We start from the raw sequence: 17,558 nt of genomic DNA, 5'->3' as shown, positions 1-17,558 counted from the left end.
TGAGAGAATTAAATGAGATAATACATGAAACGTGCTTAGCACAGGTTGTGACATATTGTAAGAGTTTAAAATTACTGGTTCAGATCCCTAAGCTTATCCAATCCACATGTTTCACACTCATGAAAACTGAGGCCCAGAGAGGTGGCAAGACATCCTGGGAGGTAGTGACCTGCTGCCACTGGAGTCCTTGAATATTCACAGATCATGACGGGCCCTAAGAAGGTCTTTGTGGTGGTTTCACTGGGGTGGAAGGATCCTGCTCTCCAATCCTCACCTTCCCATCCCATTTCTGTTAGTCTTCAATTCTGGCCCCTTAATATTGCATCCATCCCTACTAGATCTGCATCTCTGGTGCCCCCCCGACATTTCCCTTGTTTCTTTCCCACCACACCACAGAGAATAATTAAAGGCCCTTAGCTAGGAGGGATGAAGCTTATGGGGAGGAGGAGGGTGGAGAGTCAGAGGCACAAGACTCTTTGACCATTATGCAGTGAGTGGTGTAAAAGAGAAAGTGGAATCGACTTCTGTATATAAACCCAAAAGAATTGAAAGCAGGGTCTCAAAGAGGTATTTGTACACCCATATTGATAGCAGCCTTATTCACAATAGCTAAATGGGGAAACAGCCCAAGGGTCCATCCAGTGATGCATGGATAAACAAAATGCCATCTATCCACACAGCGGAATACTCTTCAGCCTTAAAACAGAAGGAAATTATGACACATGCTTCAACATGGATGAACCTTGACAATATTATGCTAAATGAAATCAGCCAGTCACAAAAAGACAAATACTGTGCGATTCTATTTCAATGAAGTACCCAGAACAGGCAAATTCATAGACAGGAAATAGAATGGTGGTTGCCAAGAGCTACGGGGAAAGGGGAGAAGGGAGTTATTGTTTACTTCGTACAGAGTTTCAGTTTTGTAAGATGAAGACTTCTGGAGAGGGATGGTGGTTATGGTTACACAATAACATGAGTAAACGAATGCCACTGAATTGTACACTGAAAAATGGTTGAGGTGCTACATTTTACGTTATGTGGTTTTTTTTTTTTTAACAGTTAAAAAGGAAAAAGGAAGGTGGGAGAGCTCTAAAACGAGAAGGTAACAGTTTGATTAACTCTTACCAGTTTGATTAACTGTTACCAGTTTGATTAACTGATTAGTGGCATGAATGTACAACTTCTGTTTTGAACGTGGCTCAGATCTCCTGTGTTCCTATCCCAGCTCTATCACTTTCTTGCTGAGTGACCTTGAGCAAGTTGCTTGACCCCTCTGAGACTCTTTCCTCACTCATAAAATACAGATAATAATAGTACCTATGTCACAGGGTCGTTGTGAAAATGAAATGACATCATTCACGAAGAGTGCTTAGCACAGAACCTGGATATTTACTTTTCAGTTAGCAAATATTTATTAAGCTTCTACTATGTGCCAGTAAGTGCCAAAGATGCAACAGTGAACAAAACAGACAAAAGTTTCTGCCCGTATGGAGTTTATATGTCCATGTGCATTAGCCTGCATTTCCCAGAAAGCAGAACATGAGGCAAAAGCTTATGTGTTGCTTTTTTACAAGGAGGGGTGCAGTCCCAGGGAAATATGAGCGAAGGAAGAGAGGAATGAGACAGGGAAGAAAGGAGAGACAACACAAGTATGCAATCCTGTCTGGACATCTCTTGGTATCAAGGGCTACTGGTTGCCCCTCTCATGGGACCATCTTTGGTGGGGCTACATGAATTACTGTGTTTAAAGATCATTAAACTGGGAGCAGGAAGGGGAAGGAACAGATGCATCAACTTCCAGTCTAGATTTGTCAAAGGTTTGCTGCAAAGGGCAATCATTAAAAACTTAAGTTGCTTATGAATGGTTGCTGTCAGCTCTGCTGCTCTTAAGTCTCAGCATCAACATGAAGGTGAGCAAGGGTTGCAGAGCTTTCCCTGTGTAGAGGTGGTCGGAGCCCATGCACAGTCGATCACCCCCATGGCAACTGGAATAGAACCAGTAGCCAAGGGTCCCAAAAATAGCAGAGGTCAGAAGTCCACAGTGGTGCCCAAGAGGTGTCAGATACAATGTATGTAATGCATGTGCCTGTACCTACCCACATCTAGGTACATATTATAATTAAAACTCAGATGACACCAGCATCTGCAGCTAAGAACACTTTCAGGCAAATACAGCTCTGCTGATCATCCCTAGAAGGACAACCATATTATAGGACCAGCAGGTTTGTATGTCCACTGTGCAGTAACATACCAATTACACTGAGACAGCAAGGTTTGCAACAGAGAAAGAGATCCATGATCATAGGGCACTGAGTGAGGAGATGGGAGGAGACCCTCAAATCCATCTCCCCAAGGAATTCTGGGCTGGGTTTTTTAAGGGGATCATGGAGGGTGAGGGGCTAGAGAATTGGAGCTGTTGATTGAACAGGGAAAGGGGGATGAAATCATCAGAATGTGAAAACTGCATTCTTTGGCAGTCAGATTCTCATGGGGTCCTTCAGACCGGCTGGCATTATAGTCTTATTAGTATGCAGGACCTGAAGGACTATCTCAAAAGGAAAACTTAATGTTTTTTAATATTCAGGTTGTTATCTATAGAGCAGTTAAGGGGAGCTATAATCTTGTAACAGAGTCTATGTGATTGTGGGACAATAAGTACCAAAAAATATGAGGAAGCAGGTCAGAGAGCAGGCTGACTTAATGATTAATGCTGAATATGCTGCAAGCTTGGTTTATTTTCATTTATCCTCCTCCCGTTTTTCCTGATTAATTTTATAAAGTTCATAGGGGTGGTTTCAAACACATGAGAAATTACAGCCTTTATTATCAGAGTCAGAGCCTGACTATATTGATTGAATGAAGCTTTCCTTATAAAATGCAAAGTATGTAAACAATTCCAACACAGTAACATATTCATGAGTTTTTAAATTCATGAGTTTTAGAGAAGAGAAAATATTTTACTTAAAACTGGCACATGATGATCTCTGACAATATTATGTAGCCTGAACCTGGAGTTTTGGCTGATGGATTGTCTCAGCCTGTGGCAGATTTTAGCTGGCTTTGGTTCATTTTGTATCACACCCCCACACTCACATGCTCACACACTGTCTCACTTCAGACTGCCATCACAAAATGCGATAGACTGGGCGGCTCAAATAACAGAAATTTATTTCTCACAGATCCAGAGGCTGGGAAGTCCAAGGTCAAGGTGCCAGCAGGCTCAGGTCCCCAGTGAGGGCTCTCTTCCTGTATTCCAGGTGTCCACCTTGTTACCATGTCCTATGGCAGAGACAGAGTGAGAGATGGAGAGGGATTGAGAGAGAGAGGGAGTGTGCACATTGCCCCGGTCTCTTCATCTCCTTAGAACACCGATCCCATCACGGGAACCTGGTCCTCATGACTTCATCAAAACCTAATTACTTCCCAAAGGTTCCCATTTCCAAAAACATCACATTGGGGGTTACAGCTTTAACATGAACTTTAGGGAGACGGAAACATTCAGTCCATAACACACACCCTGTGATATACCCCCATAAAATAAATACATTGAGTGGCTGTTGGGTTTGTCTTCGGGTGGAAGGGTCTGGTCCTCTGAGCTTCCAGATAGGGTTCTTGAATGATCCACACCACATCTGCTTCAGTGTTGTCCAAGGAGCTGGTACAAAAGTACAGACTCTCAGGCCCCACCCTGGACATTTCAAGTTAGGGTCTCTGGGGCTGGGGCCAGGAATCTGCATTTTGGACCAATCCTTCTTTCCTCCACTTGCCTGCCCAGAAGATTCTAGCAGCTCCCAAAGCTTGAGGACCACTGCTCTGTGCCTCTGCATCCTCTGGAGATTTTCCAAAACTGGTGTACCTTCTTAGATCAGTTGTCTTTATAATGACTATGACACATAAAGCCATGTGATATAACAAAGGCTGAGCAGGATGCAGAAAGGGCTTTGTGACTATAGCAGGCTTTGGAACATGGATTTAATGAGCTACTACTTTGGTGAGTAGAGAAACGGGGAATAAAATCTCAGTGGATCAGGATTTTTAAAATTGAATTTATGTTTGAAAGGATAGGGAGAGAAGGGCATTGCTTCCCTAAAAACTAAAGTCCTTTCTTTTCTTTTTTTTTTTGATGGAGTTTCACTCTGTTTCCCAGACTAGAGTGTAGTGGTGTGATCTCAGCTCACTGCAACCTCCACCTCCTGGGTTCAAGAAATTCTCCTGCCTCAGCCTCCTGAGTAGCTGAGATTACAGGAATGTGCCACCACGCCCGGCTAATTTTTTAATTTTTAGTAGAGTCGGGGTTTCACCGTATTGGTCAGGCTGGTCTTGAACTCCTGACCTCGTGATCTGCCCACCTTGGCCTCCCAAAGTGCTGGGTTTATAGGCGTGAGCCATCGCACCTGGCCAAAGCGCTTTCTTAATCATATAAATGACTCATGTCTTCGTGCTTGGTGGCTGCTTTCTGTACCCTGCTACAGATGATGCTGCCTGTTTGTGAAACAGGACCAAAACAACTCTTCTGGAAGGAACTCTTTCATATCTAAATATCAAAACTGTTAATCATTGTTATTAGTAATTCATTAATATTTTTAATAGCTCAAGTAGTACAATTAACTATTCAGCTATTTAGCCCCCGTTTTCCTTTTCTAAATTTGTTTTTCCAATAGCACTGTTATTTGAATGCCAACTTTAGATTTTAGCCTCCTTTCAACTTAGGTGACTGTGAATCTATAAATTCTTATCAAGGAGCAAATGTGTAGAATCCATAATGCTTAGAGTTTGTTATTGGAACTATAGAAAATGTTACATTTGTGGTGTCAGACTCTATTTAGCGAGTAAGGACAAAACAGGAGCTAAGGCCAATTACTCGTCATCATCATCACCACCACATTTCTGGAATATTTACTATTTACCAGGCACTGAACCAACATTGTATATTCATCATAGGATATGGTTCTCATAGCAGCTCTATGAGGTTTGTGCCCACATTATCCCCATTTTGGTGATAAAAAAGCCAAGCCCCACAAAGGTTAAGTAAATTATTCAAGGTCCACAGCCAGTGTGTGGCAGAACCAGTTTCCGAAATCAGGCAGTCCAATTCCTAACCATTGTGCTATTCAGCCTAATGAAAGCAGCAAAAGATTCAAGGTAGACAACTGTATATTGTCAAGGGAATGTTCAACAGCAAGGTTGTTTGTTTTTAAATAATGTTGAAATCCATGAACAGTTTTTTGCTAATATTTGGAGCAACTGATAAAATACATCAAAGTGTAAGTGTGGACACGTCTATGCACCCTGGGGAAGTAGCAGAGTGGCCTAATTTTGTGTTGGAGAATCAAAGGCCGGAATGAAATGCACTTTTTACATCCCAAAGGAAAATTCCCATTCCAAAAGACATTAACAGCTTTTTTAGCAGCACCCATTCATCTGCTCCCCAAAGGCATGGGGTCATGTGATTTTGAGAGTATTGACACTACTCCCAATACATGGCAGTCATATGTAATTATTTAGGGGACAGTGGCTCCATTCACAGTTCCAAAGGTAAACGCCCCTCCAATTGACTAAAATCAATCAGAAAATCCTACTCTAGCACAGGATTGTTTCAGAGATGGGCACACATCTCATCCTGAGCCAATCAGAGCATGGCACTTCCCTCAGTCATGGTGATTGATTCAGAGATGGGCACACATCTCATCCTAAGCTCATCAGAGTGTGTCCAGAATTGGTGGGTTCTTGGTCTCAGTTACTTCAAGAATGAAGCCCTAGACTCTCGTGGTGAGTGTTACAGTTCTTAAAGATGGTATGTCCAGAGTTTGTTCCTTCAGACATTCAGATTGTCTGGAGCTTCTTCCTTCTGGTGAGTTTGTAGTCTTACTGACAGGAGTGAAGCTCCACACCGTCACGGTGAGCGTTACAGCTCTTAAAAGCAGAGTGTCTGAAGTTGTTTGTTCTTCCCGGTGGGTTCCTGGTCTCGCTGGCTTCAAGAGTGAAACTGCAGACTGTCATGGTGAGTGTTACAGTTCATAAAGGCAGCATGGACACAAACAGTAAGCAGCAGCAAGATTTATTGCAAAGAGCAAAAGAACAAACCTTCCACAATATGGAAGAGGAAAGGAGCAGGTTGCCCCTGCTGGCTCGGGTGGCTTGCCTTTATTCCCTTATCTGACCCCACCCACATTCTGCTGATTGGTCCATTTTACAGAGAGCTGATTGGTCCGTTTTGACAGAGTGCTGGTGTTTACAATCCCTGAGCTAGACACAGAGTGCTAGACAGAAAAGTTCTCCAAGTTCCCGCTAGGTTAGCTAGTTACAGAGTACCAATTGGTGTATTTACAAACCTTGAGCTAGACACAGAGTACTGATTGGTGTATTTACAAACCCTGAGCTAGACACAGAGTACTGATTGGTGCATTTACAATCCCTTAGCTAGACATAAAAGTTCCCCAAGTCCCCACCAGACTCAGGAGCCCAGTTGGCCTCACCCAGTGGATCCAGCACAGGGGCTGCAGGCAGACCTGTCTGCCGGTCCCAAGCCACGCCTGTATTCCTCAGCCCTTGGGCAGTGGATAGGATGGGGTGCCACGGAGCAGAGGGTGGCATCCGTCGGGGAGGCTTGGGCTGCAAGGGAGCCCCATGGCAGAGGCAGGGGCTTGGGCATGGCGGGCTGCAGGTCCTGAGCCCTGCCCTGCGGTGAGACAGCTGAGGCCCGGTGAGAATTTGAGCACAGCACTGGTAGTGCTGGGGGACCTGGTGCAACCTCCGCAGCTGCTGGCCCGGGTGCTAAGCCCCTCACTGCCCTGGGTCAGCAGCGCCGGCTGGCCGCTCTGAGTGTGGGGCCCGCTGAGCCTGCGACCCCTTTAGAACTTGGGCTGGCCTGTGAGCGTGGTGCGAAGCCCGGGTTCCTGCCCGCACCTCTTCCTCCACACCTCCAGGCAAGGGGAGGGAGCCAGCTCCACCCAGGCCAGCCCAGAGAGGGGCTCCTACAGTGCAGTGGCAGGCTGAAGGGCTCCTCAAGTGCTGCCAGAGTGGATGCCGAGGCAGAGGAGACACCGAGAGTGAGGGCTGCTAGTGCATTGTCACCTCTCAGGAGCATGGCACTTCCCTCGGCCATGGTGATTGATTCAGAGATGGACGTGTGACCCGTTTGCTCAGTTAGAGTGAAACCTAGGATTTTGTTTGGTAGTTGAGATAAAGACACTTTTCTTCAGGAAGATGTGAGGTATGGAACTGTTCCAGACATTGTGTCACCATGACAAAAGTGAGTGTGAAAAGTAAACCATCACGTTCAGGAAGGCAAAATCAAGAGAACTGCAGAGCAATGGAGTCAGCACCCTGATCAAGCCATTCCTGAAACTAGTATTGACCCATTTTTATTTACATGAATCAATAAGTTTCTTTCACTGTTCACATTATTTTAAGCTGGGGTTCTGTTTCGTTCAACTAAAGGCATTCCAGTTGGTACATCAAGCATTATGCTTGCCATTTAAATACAAGTGGGTTCCAGTGGGGAGATCTGCTGTCATTGTAAGAGCACCTTAAAATGGACACAGCACTTGGGACCAATATTTAAAAACAAAGTCTAGCTACCCTCTATGTTAATGAGAAATGGGTGTTTTACATCGTTATGGAAACACTGGGGAGAGAATTTACATCACATATGAAAAAGCAAAACTTAATAAGATTCCTCATCACCCATCCCCATAGGACTTCTGTGATGACACCTGTTCCACTTTTCCTTTTCCTTTTCTCCCTGAAGCTTCTAACATCTCCTTAGTAACTGCATTCTCGTGCTCCATTAATGTTCTGCGTGCTGCAACACACAAACAAATAAAACAACAGCAACGATGGGTGGGGGGGAAGTCATCCTCTGTCCCTCTAGCCTGTTCCCAATCCCAACCCAAGGCACTTCCCAGAGAGTAATTCAGCTGCTGAGTAATATTTCCATATGGTTATCTACTGTGTTCTAGAAATACACAAGGAATGCTCTTGGGCTCTTGTGCGATCCTCTCATCTTTGCAGCCACTCCCACAAGAAAGAGGACAAATCATTACCTCATTAAGTGAAACTTGAACTTTACCCAGCTTCAACTCCCTCCCTTGGGGAATTTGGAAGAGAGAAATCACAGAGCTGATTGAATGTGATAGACTTACTTTCTGAGTGATGTTAAGAATAACACATCTTTCTATAACCATCTAAAACTATCTTGGGATTCAAATCCTTTCAAGTCAGACAACCTCTTCCAGTTCAAACATTGCCCATGCTTAGCCATTAAATTATTCAGGAATAAAGAAGGCTCTATGGTTTCTCACTGCGTGCCAGGAATTGTGCTGGGTGCTAAGAGCCCAAAGCTGAGTAAGACACAGGCATTCACATCCTATAGTAAGAAGTGGGTATGTAGTTTTCTTTTCTTGCGATGTTTTTATCTGGCTTTGGTATCAGAGTCATGCTGACCTCATACAATGAGTTAGGAAGTGTTTCCTCCTCTTCCATTTTTTTTTTTTCCTCAACTAGAGTTTGGGAAGAGTTGGTGTTCATTCTTCTTTAAATATTTAGTAGAATTTACCAGTCATCTAGTCCTGGGATTTCCTTTTAGAGAGCTTTTTGATTATGCTTTAATCTCTTTAATCTCTTACATTGTTATAAGCCTATTCAGATTGTCTATTTCTTTTTGAGACAGTTTGGTAGTTTGTGTGTTTCTAGGAATTTGTCCATTTCATATAGATGAATTTATTGGTGTATAACACTTCTAAGAAGTGGATATACAAACCCATCTCTGCTGTAGAAGATAAATACTAAAACAAAGCCTGACAACAATGTAACAGAAACCTGGAGAAGGGAAGGCTTAGTTGCCTTTGGAGTTGGGGAGATGAAATAGATTCACAGGAGAGGTGATGGAAACACATTGGGTGCCATAGAATGAGTAGAAGTTGGTTAGGTGAAGATGTAGGGGTAGGGCATTGCATGTAAGGAAACGATATGAGTCAAGGCAGAGAGGAATAAAAATTTCTAGCATGCCCTAATCAGGACCATGATGTGGGAATAGCATAAAAGAGTTTCTAGACAAAAAAAAAAAAAAAAAAGAGAGACAGAGAGAGAGAAAAAAAAGAGAGGGTAAGATTATGAGACTATGAAAGGTGTTTATACCATGCTAAGGATTTTGTATTTTGTTCCTTGATTGATGGGAGGCCATTGACAATTTTTTTTATTTCTAATTTTTATTTATTTATTTATTTATTTTTGAGATGGAGTCTTGCTCTGTCGCCAGGCTGGAGTGTGGTGGCATGATCTTGGCTCACTGCAACCTCTGCCTCCTGGGTTCAAGTGATTCTCCTGCCTCAGCCTCCCGAGTAGCTGGGAGTAGTACAGACATTGAGCCACCACACCCAGCTAATTTTTGTATTTTTATTAGAGACAGAGTTTCATCATGTTGGCCAGGATGGTCTCAATCTCTTGACCTCATGATCCCCCTGCCTCAGCCTCCCAAAGTGCTGGGATTACAGGCGTGAGCCACCATGCCTGGGCCCCCACTGACAATTTTTAAACAGGACTTTAAGACTATCAGGCTTGTGATTTTTCTAGGAAGACAGTTTTGGTTGCTGTATTGTGAGTGCTTGGAGGGGAGGGACTGGTGGCAGGGAAACTAGGCTGTTGCTACTATCCATCATGAGAGATGCTGGTGGAGGGAAGAAGCCAAGTAGAAAGGAGAGGCAGGCTGGATGTCTGAGACCCTGAGTGCTGGAATCAGTAGGACACAGAGGCAACTAGCAGCGATGGAAGAGAGAGGGAGAGCATGCAACGAATGAGGCTGAGGCTTCTAGCCAGGGCTGTGCCAGTCCTGCAAGGCAATGAGTAAGTTCAACCTGTGGTGCTTCGGTACATTCTATTTGTGGATCTGTGGAAGAAAGTTATAGACATGGCTGCGTTTGTGTTGTCACATTAATCATAAAAGCTTTCAGGGGAAAAAATCCAAAGGGAATAAAGATTTTCTGAAAAGCATTCTTGTCTGAAGGAAGCTGCATGCAAATGGAAAACCTTGACATTTAATTGATTTCAATAACCGTAATGACATTGTGTTTTCATTCAGGTTGTGCAGTGGGGCTTTGAAACTGTGGGAAATTGATAGACAGGTCCTTGTTAGGGGAAACAAAAATGGCTTCTAGTTTCAAGGTTGAATATGTTTCTTTTCATAAAAATACCCCATCATTTCTAACAGTCTGAATGACACTTAGTCTTATTTCTCTTCATTAGTGGGTAAAACCTAACATTTTCTAGATAATAAAAAGCAGTCTGAGAGATATGGGTGACACATTTAAAAATACTAACATCCGAAAATATATCATTTTATAGATTTGACTTGGGAACCATATAAGTTTCTTTTACAATGATAAAAAGTCCAAAAGAAAATGAAAACTAATTCTTTAAAACTGAAAAGAAAATGAAACAAATGAACCTCGCCGTGCTGGCTTAGTGACTTAGCCACATACATGTGACTCTAAACACAGCAATTTGACTGTACCAAATAACAAGAAAAACAAAAAAAGGAAGAAACTATTCTCATTAATCATACTATTAGCAAAAATATTGGTATTGTTATTTCAATACATAGTGGGTAAAATAAATGGATTGGTAAATTAGTGTTGTTAGCAACTAAGATTTTCAGCATAAGAGAAAACATATAAAAATACAAGATCACCTAAGTGAATGAAGCCTTGTAATCCTAAATTTGAACTGGAAATAATATGAACTTATGATGCATTTCTTTTGTAAAATTTTTACTTCCTAGCTTTGATTATTGAAATTTTAGGTAATTGCGGTTTTTGCCATTAAAAGTAATGGCAGGCCAGGCGTGGTGGCTCATGCCTGTAATCCCAGCACTTTGGGAGGCCGAGGCAGGTGGATCATGAGGTCAGGAGATCGAGACCATCCTGGGTAACACGGTTGAAACCCCATCTCTACTAAAAATACAAAAAAATTAGGCAGACGTGGTAGTGGACGCCTGTAGTCCCAGCTACTCGGGAGGCTGAGGCAGGAGAATGGCATGAACCCGGGAGGCAGAACTTGCAGTGAGCCGAGATCGCGCCACTGCACTCCAGCCTGGGCGACAGAGTGAGACTCTGTCTCAAAAAAAAAAAAAAAAAAAAAAAAGTAATGGCAAAACCCTCAAATTCTTTTGCACCAACCTACTACCTAGAAACAATGACCAACCCAGCAATAACACAGATTATGGTCTCTAAGAACAATTTCAAAGTGAAAGGAATTACAGCTCCCGGGAGAAATGGCTGATTCCAAGAGTGGGGCAGGAAATGTACAAGATGATCTTAGGACATCTTGGTAATCAGAAGAAAGGAGGCTATCAAAGATTACTATGGTTGTGTCAAAAGGGCTCAGGAACCAACCCACTGACTCTTGCTGGCTAAAGATGAAATTCTATGAGCATCTGAAAGAAGAATAACTACATTGCAGTGAAACACATTAACGATTCTAAAGTCCATGAGTTACCAATGATCCTAAAAACAAAACAAATCAAACCAAAATGCATTGGCCTCCTTTGGAAGGTATTTTAAAGAACCAACTTATTATTCTGAAAATGGACAAATAAAAGAATTGAGCATTTATCTTTCCTGTAGGTACTGTATCTTAGTCGATGAAAAAAAGCTTTCTCCATAGTAGTCCAACTAATAAGAAGGACTTAAAATAGAGCCATTTTGCAAGTGCCTACAGAAATAAGAGCTCTAGGCAATGGTGATCATCGACTGCTAAAATCCCCTGAAGAGAGACTGTCAGACGTTAGGAGCCTGCTGATTGAATAATACAACTAACTACGAAATATTCTTGCTGAAAACTCAAACCTGAATCAGATAAAATCTTTAAATCTAAAGACCAATTCACGGAACATACAAGGGATGGAACAACGTCAAAAGATGCCACAAGAATACAACCAATGGAACACAGATTGTGAGGTACTCTACAGAGCAAATGATCCAGTTTTTAAAAATATGTCAATTGCAAGGGAAATTTTTTTTTTTTTTTTTTTTTTTTTTTTTTTTTTTTTTTTTTTTGAGACGGAGTCTGGCTCTGTCTCCCAGGCTGGAGTGCAGTGGCACGATCTCGGCTCACTGCAAGCTCCGCCTCCCGGGTTCACGCCATTCTCCTGCCTCAGCCTCCCGAGTAGCTGGGACTACAGGCGCCCACAACCGCGCCCGGTTAATTTTTTGTATTTTTAGTAGAGACGGGGTTTCACCGTGGTCTTGATCTCCTGACCTTGTGATCCGCCCGCCTCGGCCTCCCAAAGTGCTGGGATTACAGGCGTGAGCCACCGCGCCCGGCTGCAAGGGAAATTTTAAAAAATAGGTGGAGGCAGAAGCCATAGATAAAGGAGACTGAAGAGACATACCAGCCAAAGGCAAATGTGTGGAGGGATGAATCCTTCCCTAGTACTCTCTGTCTTAAAGAATGCCGCCACTAGTAACGCAGGTGCCAGAGTCAGGAATCTGGGATTTGCTTTTATTCCTTTCTTTTCCTTAGCCCCCTCCACCTGCATGCAATAAATGAGACCCAGCCCTACTCGTTTTACTTCCTAAGTGCCTTTAAAAATATCATTTGTTTTGATTTTTAATTGTAGCAAAATACACTTGACATAAAATTTACCACTTTATTATTATTATTATTTTTGAGACAGAGTCTTGCCCTGTTGCCCAGGGTGGAGTGCAGTGCATGATCTCAGATCACTGCAACTTCCACCTCCCAGGTTCAAGAAATTCCCCTGCTTCAGCTTCCTGAGTAGCTGGGATTACAGGCACCTGCCACCACACCCAGCTAATTTTTGTATTTTTAGTAGAGATGGGGTTTCCCCATGTCGGCCAGGCTGGTCTCGAATTCCTGATTTCAGGTAATCCACCCGCCTTGGCCTCCCAAAGTGCTGGGAATACAGGCATGAGCCACTGTGCCCGGCCAATTTACCACCTTAATTTTTAAGTGTATAATTCAGTGATATTAAATGTACATTCATATTGTAGTGCAACTGTCACGACCATCTATCTTCAGAACCTTTTTCATTTTGTAAAACTGAGACTATAAAACAGTAACTCCTCATTCCCCCCAACCCCCAGCCCTGGCAACCACCATTCCACTTTATGTCTCTATGATTTTGACAACTCTAAGTATTTCACGTAAGCAGAATCATATAGTATTTGCCTATTTGTGACTGGCTTATTTCACTTAGCATAGTATCCTCAAGGTTTATCCATGTTGTAGCATGTGCTAGAATTTCCTTCCCCTTTAAGGCTGACTACTATTCTTTTGTATGGATATACCACATTTCCTTATCCTTTCGTTGGTGGATGGACATTTGGGTAGCTTCCACATTTTTTAGTTCTTGTGAATGATGTTGCTGAGGACCTTAGTGTACAAATAACTCTTCAAGACCCTGCTTCCTATTCTTTTTTTTTTTTTTTTTTGAGACGGAGTCTCACTCTGTCGTCCGGGCTGGAGTGCAGTGGCCGGATCTCAGCTCACTGCAAGCTCCGCCTCCCGGGTTTACGTCATTCTCCTGCCTCAGCCTCCCGAGTAGCTGGGACTACAGGCGCCCGCCACCTCGCCCGGCTAGTTTTTTGTATTTTTTTAGTAGAGACGGGGTTTCACTGTGTTAGCCAGGATGGTCTCGACCTCCTGGCCTCGTAATCCGCCCGTCTCGGCCTCCCAAAGTGCTGGGATTACAGGCTTGAGCCACCGCGCCCGGCCCCTGCTTCCTATTCTTTTGGGTATATACTCTAAAGAGGAATTGCTAGATCATATGATAATTCTATTTCGTTTTCAGGAACCTCCATACTGTGTTCTACAGAGGCTGTCCATTTTACATTCCCACCAGTAGGGCGTAGGTGTTCCCAATTCTCCACATCCTCGCCAACACTTGTCGTTTTCTGTTTTTTTGATCGTAGCCATCCTAACAGGTGTGAGGTGGTATCTCACTGTGGTTTTGATTGTCATTCCCCTAATGATTAGTGATTCTAAGCATCTTTTCTTGTGCTTATTGGCATTTGTATATCCCTTTCAGAGACATGTCTATTCAAGTTGTTTGGGTTGAGTTGGGTTGTTTGGCCTTTGCTGTTGTTGTTGAATTGTAGGAGTTCTCTATATATTCTGGATATGATTCCTTATCAGGTATATGACTTGCAAATATTTTCTCCCATTCTATAGGTTTCCTTTTAACTCTGTTGAGAATGTCCTTCAATGCGCCAAAGTTTTAAATTTTCATGAAGTTCGGTTTGTCTCTTTCTTCCTTTTGTTGCCTGTGCCAAGTGCCTTTTGAATCTCTCTCTTCTCTCTACCCACCACCACCTTAACCCAGTCCAGGCCAACATTTTCCTGGACTCCTGTAATTGCCTTCTTACTGCTCCCTCATAGCCCTCACTGAAAACTTTTCTGTGGATCCCTCTTACCCTCAGAACAAAACTCAATCTCCTTACCATGTGACTCTTTGCCCATCTCTGCCTCTCCAAGGCATAGTGCACCTGGCATGTAATAAATGCTCAATAAACAGTCACTGTTAAATTAGGTGGTAGCTTGGGGATCTCTGAGACATCTTCTTATCTAAAGGTACCTCTCTCACCAAGCTTCCAGTGTCTCTAAACCCCACATTAGATATGCATTTCTGAACCCATCCCATAATTCTAGTGGTCCACTTTAAAAATAATTGTAATCATGGACATACAGAGTACACTAATAGACACTGGAGGCTGCAAAAGGTGAGAGGGTAAGAGGGGGCATGAGGGTTGAAAAATTACCTATTGGGTATGGTGTTCACTATTTTGGTGATGGGTAGACTAAAAACCCAGATTTCACCACTATGGGATATATGTATGTAAGAAACCTGCATTTGTTCTTTCTAAATATCTAAAAATAAAAAATAAGGCCATGCACAATGGCACACCTAGCACTTTGGGAAGCTGAAACCAGGAATTTGAGACCAGCCTGGGCAACATAGGGAGACCCATCTCTACTAAATAAATAAATAAATAAATAAGTAGCTAGGTGTGGTGACATGCACCTGTAGTTTCCCAGCTACTTGGGAGAGTGAGGCAAGAAGATTTCTTGAGCCTGGGAGGTTGAGACTGTAGTGAACTATGATCACATCACTGCACCCCATCTGGAAAAACAGAGCGAGACCTTGTCTCTAAAATAAATAAAAGAGTTGCAATATTGAAACAAAGATTGTAGAAACCAAAGACATACATCTGAGCCTGAAGGCTGTGATTTACCTCCCAGCTGTGTGATGCAATTAAGATCTCTGGACCTTTGTTTCCTCATCTGTAAATTGAAGGCAATAAAGCAAAATTTTACAAAGATATTGTGTGATCTAGGGATCATATCTGTGAAGTGTCCGCTCTGTTTAACACATCACGGACACTCTAGAAGTACCTACAGTTTGGGTGATGAATAACTACAAGAAAAAATAGTAAGTAAAATAAACAAAAAATGGGAGCATTCAAAGAAAAGACTAATGGAGTCAACCCAGGTGCCTATCAATGGTGGATTGAATAAAGAAAATGTGGTACAGATACACCATGGAATACTATGCAGCCTTAAAAGAGAATGAAATCAGCCAGGTGTGGTGGCTCATGACTGTAATCCCAGTCCTTCGGGAGGCCAAGGTGGGCAGACTACCTGAGCTCAAGAGTTTGAGACTACCCTGGGCAACATGGTGAAACCCCGTCTCCACTAAAATACAAAAAGTTAGCTGGGCATGGTGACCCTCACCTGTAGTCCCAGCTACTTGGGAGGCTGAGGCATGAGAATCGCTTGAGCCTCGGAGGCAGAGGTTGGAGTGAGCTGAGATCGCGCCACTGCACTCCAGCCTGGGCAACAGAGCAAGACTCTGTCTAAAAAAAAAAAAAAATGAAATCATGTCCTTTGCAGCAATATGGATGCATCTGGAGGCCATCATCCTTAGCAAACGAACGCAGGAACAAAAAACCATATACCACACGTTCTCACTTATATATGGGAGCTAAACATTGAGTACATGCAAACATAGAGATGGGAAAAATAAACACCGGGGATTCAAAAAGCGGGGAGGGAGGTAGGTGGATAAGGGCTGAAAAACTACCTGTTGGTTACTATGTTCGCTACTTGGGCAACTTAGACCCAAACTTCATCATCAACAATCTGTTCATGTAACAAACCTGCCCATTTACCCTTTGAATCTAAAATTTTAAAAAAGCAACTATTTTGTCTTTTCAGCATGCACAACCTATTGAGGGTAATTATTGCCTTATTTATTATTGGTTGGGAAGGTAAGATTTCCCTGATTTTCCTACTAAGAAATAAATAATGATGATGGCCATAATCTATGTAACGTTTGCGATATGACACACTGCTTCCGTATGTAACCTCCTTTATATTTCTCCACCATGCTAGGAGGAAGGCACCTTGATGATCATATTTTATAGACAAGGAAGATAAAATGCTGGAAAGTTAAGTGACTTCTCCAGGACCACACAACCAAGTAAGGCAAACTTGAAATTAAATCTGGCTGTCCCTGACCTCAAAGTCTATGCTTAAATTTCCTCTTTCATCCTCAAGGATGGCCCTGGTTCTCACATTTTTTAACAGTAAACTTTCTATTTGAGAATTCATTTTGATTTCAGACAAGTTGTGAAGATCGCAGAGAGCATTCTAACATACCACCCTGTTTCCTCTATTTTTAACACGAATTATATCTTACATGAACATGGTAAATTTGCCAGAAGTGAACCTGTACTGATACATTAACTAAAATTGTTACTTTATTTGGATTCCCTTAATTTTTACTTAGTGTCCTTTATTTGTTTATTTAAAAATTTTTTTGATAGAGACTGGGTCTTGCTATGTTGACCAGGCTGGCCTCAAGTGATCTTCCCACCTCGACCTCCCAAAGTGTTGGGATTACAGGTGTGAGGCACCCCTCCCAGCCAGTCTCCTTCTTCTGTTCCAGGATCCCATCCAGGATAACATATTCCACTTACTCATCGTGCCTCCCCAGGCTCCTCTTGTCTGTGACAATTAATCAGACTTTGTTTTTGATGACCTTGACAGTTTGGAGGAGTACTGGTTAGGTTTTCTTTATAGAACACTCCTCAACCAGGATTGATCTGGTGTTTTGCTCATGGTTAAACCCGTGAGGTGGGTTTTTAGGAGGGAGACCACAAACATAAAGTGCAATAACTCATCATATCATATTAAAGTTACCTATGACACCATAATTTAACCTTGATCACCTGGCTGAGGTAGAGTCTGTCAGTTTTCTCCATGGTAAAGTGACGATTCTCTTCCTTCACCCACCCCTGCCTTGTAACCCCTGAAGAGAGGGAAGTCACTATGCACAGCCCACACTTAGGGAGTGGGATGTTAGACTCCCCCTCCTTGAGGGCAGAATATATATGGTTATTTTTTGCAATTTTTCTGCACAGATTTGCCTATTTTATTCTGTATTTATTTCACGTATATCAGTATAAACTCATGAATTTTTTAATACTTTGGTTTGTAATCCATTGCAACTTTATTTATTTATTTTCTTGCTCGAA

At 42.6% G+C, this 17,558-nt stretch overlaps 2 long non-coding RNA genes across 5 annotated transcripts in view; one reads left to right on the top strand and one right to left on the bottom strand.

The window, feature by feature from the left end:
• Positions 1 to 17,558, top strand: part of LOC126929569 (uncharacterized) — a 32,219-nt gene that overhangs the window by 4,335 nt on the left and 10,326 nt on the right. For 2 of the 3 annotated variants that reach the window (XR_007717225.1, XR_007717226.1), the window contains exon 3: positions 16,414 to 16,501. This is a non-coding gene — a long non-coding RNA (uncharacterized LOC126929569). Of the gene's footprint in view, positions 1 to 16,413; positions 16,502 to 16,847; positions 17,505 to 17,558 lie in introns of those variants that run through there. The other variant, XR_007717227.1, reaches the window with a different exon arrangement.
• On the bottom strand, positions 3,154 to 15,880 carry LOC126929562 (uncharacterized). 2 transcript variants are annotated; one of them, XR_007717208.1, is made up of 3 exons: positions 15,754 to 15,880; positions 15,255 to 15,303; positions 3,154 to 3,282 (listed from the first exon to the last, which is right to left on the bottom strand). It is a non-coding gene; the product is annotated as an uncharacterized LOC126929562 (long non-coding RNA). The 2 variants fall into 2 exon arrangements; XR_007717209.1 differs by lacking the exon at positions 3,154 to 3,282 and adding an exon at positions 7,421 to 7,807.

Source organism: Macaca thibetana, chromosome 10 (assembly GCF_024542745.1).
Source record: "Macaca thibetana thibetana isolate TM-01 chromosome 10, ASM2454274v1, whole genome shotgun sequence".
Classification (NCBI taxonomy): Eukaryota; Metazoa; Chordata; class Mammalia; order Primates; family Cercopithecidae; genus Macaca; species Macaca thibetana.
The sequence above is the reverse complement of the archived record's forward strand: the minus strand, read 5'-3'. Positions and strand labels throughout refer to the sequence as shown.